We start from the raw sequence: 6,232 nt of genomic DNA, 5'->3' as shown, positions 1-6,232 counted from the left end.
AAGCAGGTCCTGAAGTCCGACTCTGCTCCAAGTGCCACGAAGTCGGTCACACCTACAAGAACTTCCCGGCAACGATGTATGGAAGTGCGAGCACCCAAGCTGCATCTAATAACTTGTAATGTAATGTTTATCTTAAGTTGTGTTATTGTAACTTAAGTTGTGGCCCTAATGTAATATAATGTAATGTTTATTTGTTGTTGTGGTCGAAACGTAATGTGGTGTAATATTTATCATGAACGCTTTTATTTGTAATAACTCATATCCTGTGTATTTTATTTTTTTACGTTTTCAAGTCTTTATTTTTTTATTACTTGTGTTACAGGTATGGTACACCCAGTTCCACAGGGGTACCAGACCCCTGAGTTGCTTGACCTTGCCTTGGACAGCCAGCATAGGTCGTACATGTCAGCCATACGAGGTTCGACTCTCGGCACGTTCCGGGGCACGTAACCCGCTCTCGACCATACCGATCGACGCACGTTGGATCCCCAGGTATATCACACTTAGTAGAACTTGTGTGTTATGTTCACCGATTAATTTGTTTAAACTAATTAATTTTTTTGCATGATACAGGTTATGAGCGGCGGGTCTTCTCCCTGTAGCTAGGTTAGTGGAGGGTGACATTGTCGACAGCGCTGCGTGACGCGGTGAGAGGTCCACACGGTTCCAGTTTGACATGTCGCTGCTAGCAGCTCTGCTGGACCGCTAGCGGCCGGAGACGCACACCTTCCACCTCCCGGTTGGTGAGATGACCCCCACACTGGAGGACGTCTCCATGCTACTTGGCCTTCCCTGTGCAGGGCCCGCCGTAGCCGCGATGGACGTCCCGCCTACCTGGCGTGACGAGCTGCTGGGTCGGTTTGCGGACATTCACCGCGTAGATGGTGCCCCGCCGTACCGCACTTTTAGCTTCACACACGGGCCCACGAAGGCATGGCTCCAGCAGTTTAGCGTGAGTATTTAATAACCTGCATGTCTAATTAATTTTTTGTAACTTGTTCATAATTTTGACCCAAGTAGGCCGAGTACTTGAGAGCCGACGCCGACGACGCCATAGTAGCGCAACACTTGGAGGCGTACCTGTTGTGGCTCTTCGGCTGGATCTTGTTGTGCACGTCGCAGGGGAACTCGGTGCCTAAGCACCTTCTGCCTTACACGAGGGCCATTGTGGAGGCCCCGCTCGACGAGGTTCCATAGTACAGCTGGGGTTCAGCTGTATTGGCAGCCACCTATAGGGGTCTTTGCACGGGTTGCTGCAAGGTAAATTCGATGGAGCCAATCTTCCTTGGCTGCCCATTGCTGCTTCAGTTATGGTCGTATGAGCGCTTCCCGATAGGGCGACCCTGTATTTACATGTCCCCCTACCCCGAGGGTTTCAACGACAACGACGTCAACAGGCCCACGATGGTCGTTGTGGTGCCTGAGGAAGGTATGTTTTTTCAACTACAATTATTCGATTCGTATTACAATTATTTGAACTCATAAATGCCAAATTGTGATTTTATTTGTTGTAGGGAATATGGGTGGGGGGTGCAGACGAAGAAGTTGTACCCAGACCGACGACGGTCTGTTCGACGCTCTTGTCAACACCGACGTGAGGTGGAGACCCTACACTTTGGAGGAGATGCAGGCTTGTGCCCCGCATGACCTCTCTTCGCTGTGCTATTGGGACATGGAGTACTGGAGGATGTCGAGGCCACTAGTCTACGACATCCATGTCGAGGACTACGTGGTTCACCGTGTGATGAGGCAGTTCGGCCTGTACCAGCACTCCCCACTTCCGGTTACGTCTATTGTCCCAACCGCCGTTCACAGGTACACCCAGTGGCGGGCCCACTTAGATTCAATGGTATTCAATTGAATACCCATTATTTTTGCAAAAAAATTTCATATACATAGTGTATTTTACATATATGTATGAAAAAACAAAAATACAGAAGCTAGCATAGACATTTCACTCAAAAAGGCCCACCGGAGGCCAACCTCGCTTTCCCTCGACTGGCCCAACTGGCCCATCCGACCCATCCGGCCACTCGACTGCCCCCCACCCCCACGCGTGAGCACGCACACGCCAGAATCACGCACCACGGCTCCAGCCTCCATGCGCGCAAACCCTAGGCGGCTTCCGGCGGCGGCGGCGGCGGCGGCGGCGGACCGGCGGTGGCGGCGCCCGGCGGCAAGCGGCGGCTGGCGGGCTGGGACTGGGAGGACGCCCGGCGGTAAGTGGCGGCAGGCGGCCTGCGCGGCACGGAGCCGGAGCGGCGGCGCCACGGCGGCCGGCGGGCCGGCGGCGGTGGGCACGCTACTGGCCGCCGTGAGCGCGCCACGCTTCGGCGTCGCGGCTCCGCCCTCCGCGAGTCCGACCCGACGCGGCGACGCCCGACCCCAAGCCCCCAAACGGCCAAAGTGATTATGTGAACTGTTGATTCCTGATTTTTTATGAAATTGAGGTGAGCATTTTCAATTGTTTGTCAAATTGGGATAGCACATCAACTTGCAAAATGTGGATGCTCATGAATTTAGTTCAATGTGAAATTGTAAATATCTGATAACTTGAAATTGTGTAACTTTTAGGTTTGAACCATGAAGAGGAAGGGTAGTGCTAGTGCCGCTACTGATTTGAGGATTTTCATGGCAAGAGCTACTGCAAAGAAGAGACAACCTGAACCGGAGAATGTTAATCAATCTTGCAATGAAAGCCAAATGCAAATAGTGTTATTCCAAGGGTAGAGTGGTAGTGAAACAAGCACGGTACCACCTGAACCAGTGAGATCTAATGAGCCACTAGAGAACGGTACAATAGAAGATGGTGAATCCATACCCGTAGAAGAAAATGATTCTAGTGATGAAGACAAGAATGATTATGGCATTGAGCATGATCCTGGATTGAGGGCTCCGATCTCAAGCTATGATGTCAATGACCAAGATTCAGTTAGAAGGGCATACATTGCATTGGGGCCATGTCAACCAAAGATGAAGAGGGATGCTTTTCCACAACATGATTGTGGAGGTATGCGTCGCTTCCAACATAAGTGGTTTGCTGAATTTAAGTGGATTGAGTACAGTGTGGATAAAGATGCTGCATTTTGCTTTGTTTGCTATTTGTTCAAAGATAACTGCAAATTTCCTGGTGGAGATGCTTTTGTTGTTGAAGGGTTTAGAAATTGGAATATGAAAAGGAGAATTCATAGGCATGTTGGTGCTATCGATAGTGCTCATAGTGAAGCTAAAGAGAAATATAGATTGTTCACGAGACCTAAGGCATCAATCCGTGAATCTGTTGCATCAAACACTGCACAGTTCAAGGCTAAGTATCTAGCTCGCTTGACATGGTCACTTAAGTGCATAAGATTTCTGTTGCGTCAAGGGTTGGCTTTTAGGGGTCATGTGAAACAAAGGATTCACTCAACAAGGGGAATTTTCGGAAACTTTTAGCATGGCTAGCAGGAAACTTTGAAGAGGTTAATCTGGTGGTACTAGAGAATGGACCACGAAACTGTTAGATGATAGATCACAAGATCCAAAAACAACTCATTGATGCTTGTGCTCATGAAACAACCAAATTTATCATAGACGAACTTGGTGATGAGTGTTTTGCAATTCTTGCTGATGAGTCAAGCGATGCATACCTACTGGAACAATTGGCTCTTTGTTTGCGTTTTGTCAATAAAAAAGGAGAACCAGTTGAGCGGTTTCTAGGTCTTGTCCAAGTTGAAAATACTACATCATTGACTCTTAAAGAAGCAATTAGTCCTTGCTTATCAAATATCAATTGCCCCTATCCAAGGTACGTGGTCAAGGGTATGATGGAGCTAGTAATATGAAGGGTCATGTTAATGGTTTGAAGAAACTAATTATGATGAGTCCCCTTCTGCTTATTATGTTCATTGCTTCGCCCATCAACTTCAACTAATACTTGTAGCAGTTGCTAAGGAGAATACTGATTGTGATTGGTTCTTTGGGCAACTTGCTTATTTGTTGAATGTTCTAGGGATGTCTTGTAAAAAGATCCGCATACTTCGCATTGCTCAAGCTAAATACATGATTGAAGCATTGAAATTGGGTGAAATTGAAACCGGGCAAGGATTGAATCAAGAGATGAGCTTAGCAAGGCTAGGTGATACACGATGGGGATCTCACTACAGAACTGTAATGCATGTTATGTTCTTGTATCCTTCAATCAAGAAAGTTCTCTTTAGGATTGGGAATGAAAGTAAAGGGGCTGAGGCTAATGGAGCTCAAACTATGCTCACAGTATTTAAGTCCTTTGAGTTTGTTTTCCTGCTACACTTGATGAATGAAATATTTGGATACACAAATGACTTGTGCCATGCTTTGCAAAAGAGGGAGCAAGATATCGTAAATGCAATGGATCTTCTGGAGTTCACAAAGGTAGAACTGGATGTTTTGAGACAAGATTCTGGATGGCAAGAGTTTCTTACCAAGGTCACTTCTTTTTGTGAGAAGCACAATGTTAAAGTTGTTGACATAAATGGGAAGTATATTCCTATGCAAAGATCAAGGCAGTTCTACAGAGGTGCCATTAATTATCACCGGTTTCATGCTGATATGTTTTTGGGTGTCATTGATAGACAAGTTCAAGAGCTCAATAATAGGTTTGATGAGGTAAACACAGAGCTACTTAGATGCATGGCTTCATTCACTCCAGCCAATTCCTTTTCTGCTTTTAATGTTGAGAACTTGGTTAAGCTTGCTGGGTTCTATCCACATGACTTTGAATTTCAAGAAATAAACCAGGTTCATTTTCAGTTGCACCACTATATCAATGATGTCAGAAATGATGAAAACTTCAAAAATTTGAGAAGTCTAGCAGAGTTGTCTATGATGCTAGTTAAAGAAGGAAAGGTTTCTCGGTATGAAATTATTTATAAACTTCTCAAATTGGTGCTTGTTCTCCCTGTTGCAACTGCTGGTGTTGAGAGGGTCTTTTCTATAATAAATTTGATAAAGAACAAGTGAAGAAGTAAGATGGGGCAGAAATATTTGAATGGTTGCTTGGTCACATTGTTTGAAAGGGAATTCTTCATGCAAGCTAAGGATAAGGACATCATCACTCATTTTCAAAGCATTGCAGAACAGAAAGTTGTCCTATAGCTTGTAAATTGTAATCTTTGATACCATTTTGTTGTTTTAGCCTCTATTTATTTCACATGTTGCCACTTTGATATGTTGATCATTAGTAGCTGGACAATTTCAATCTGTGATCAATTTTATTAATCAATAATGCTACCACTTAATTCTATGTTATAAAACTATAATTTAGTCTGTCAATTTTTTTCTTGCCATCTCCAATTTTGAATACCCATAGTTCAGATCCTGCGCCCGTCACTGGGTACACCCCCAACTTTTTGATTCACCTTGCAATATGAATTTTTCATTTATGTAACTTGTGCAACGATAGTTCCATTAGGGCTAGCCGTCAGGGTGGTGGTGATGGTGGGCCTGGAGTCCAATGGGCTTCGAGGATGGTTCAGTGAGTCAACATGTGGACGACCACACTAGATGAGGTGGTACAGGACGCCCGTGCACACGACGACGACGCTTTTGCAGCGTACTTTTGGTGGTTCTTACCGAGGACCAGGATGCGGGTCACGTATGTTCTGAGGCAACCACTGACGGAAACCGCGCCAGTCACGCAGACGTACCGCGCTCAAGAGACGTCAACTTGGACTACGCGGTAAGCTACTGTATTATTTTTGTTACTCAACTTGCATCATTTGGTGTGACTAACTTGAACCATTTTCTCTCCCCAAAAGTACAATGTTATTGTTGAGATAGCCACAGAGCTGACGTACGACATCGACCACTACGACGACATGAATGCTCATCAGCACCAGACGCTTTACAGGAGGGCCCAGGACGCCTGCAGTAGGTTTATGAGGGCCGTCAGCTGTCACGGAGACGTCGTACTTCCACCATGGACTACCTACCCCCGTTCGTCCTCTCCAGCTCCTACTCAGCAGGCTGGTACGTCCTCTCAACCGCCTGTTCGTCCGCCACCAGCCGGGACATCCTACGCCACACCAGCACCACCACCATCTTGGTATGCCACACCCGGTCCATCCACCGTTCCGCAGAACGTCTTGCCGACAGCCCCGCAGATGCATGCCAGTTATACTGGAGCGTGGTCCTCGTGGCCCTCAGCTGCACCAGGCACAGAGATACGACCAGCAGGTGCGTGATGAATACATATTTTCTATTCCTTTTTAAT

The 6,232-nt window shown here is 46.4% G+C and overlaps 1 pseudogene; it reads left to right on the top strand.

Moving 5' to 3' along the window:
* Nucleotides 1–1,353: 1,353 nt before the first annotated feature.
* Nucleotides 1,354–5,115, top strand: LOC140222791 (uncharacterized; annotated as a pseudogene).
* The last annotated feature ends 1,117 nt before the right edge of the window (nt 5,116–6,232 follow it).

This window comes from Setaria viridis, chromosome 5 (genome assembly GCF_005286985.2).
Source record: "Setaria viridis chromosome 5, Setaria_viridis_v4.0, whole genome shotgun sequence".
Taxonomy (NCBI): Eukaryota; Viridiplantae; Streptophyta; class Magnoliopsida; order Poales; family Poaceae; genus Setaria; species Setaria viridis.
This window is presented reverse-complemented; position numbering and strand designations above follow the sequence as displayed.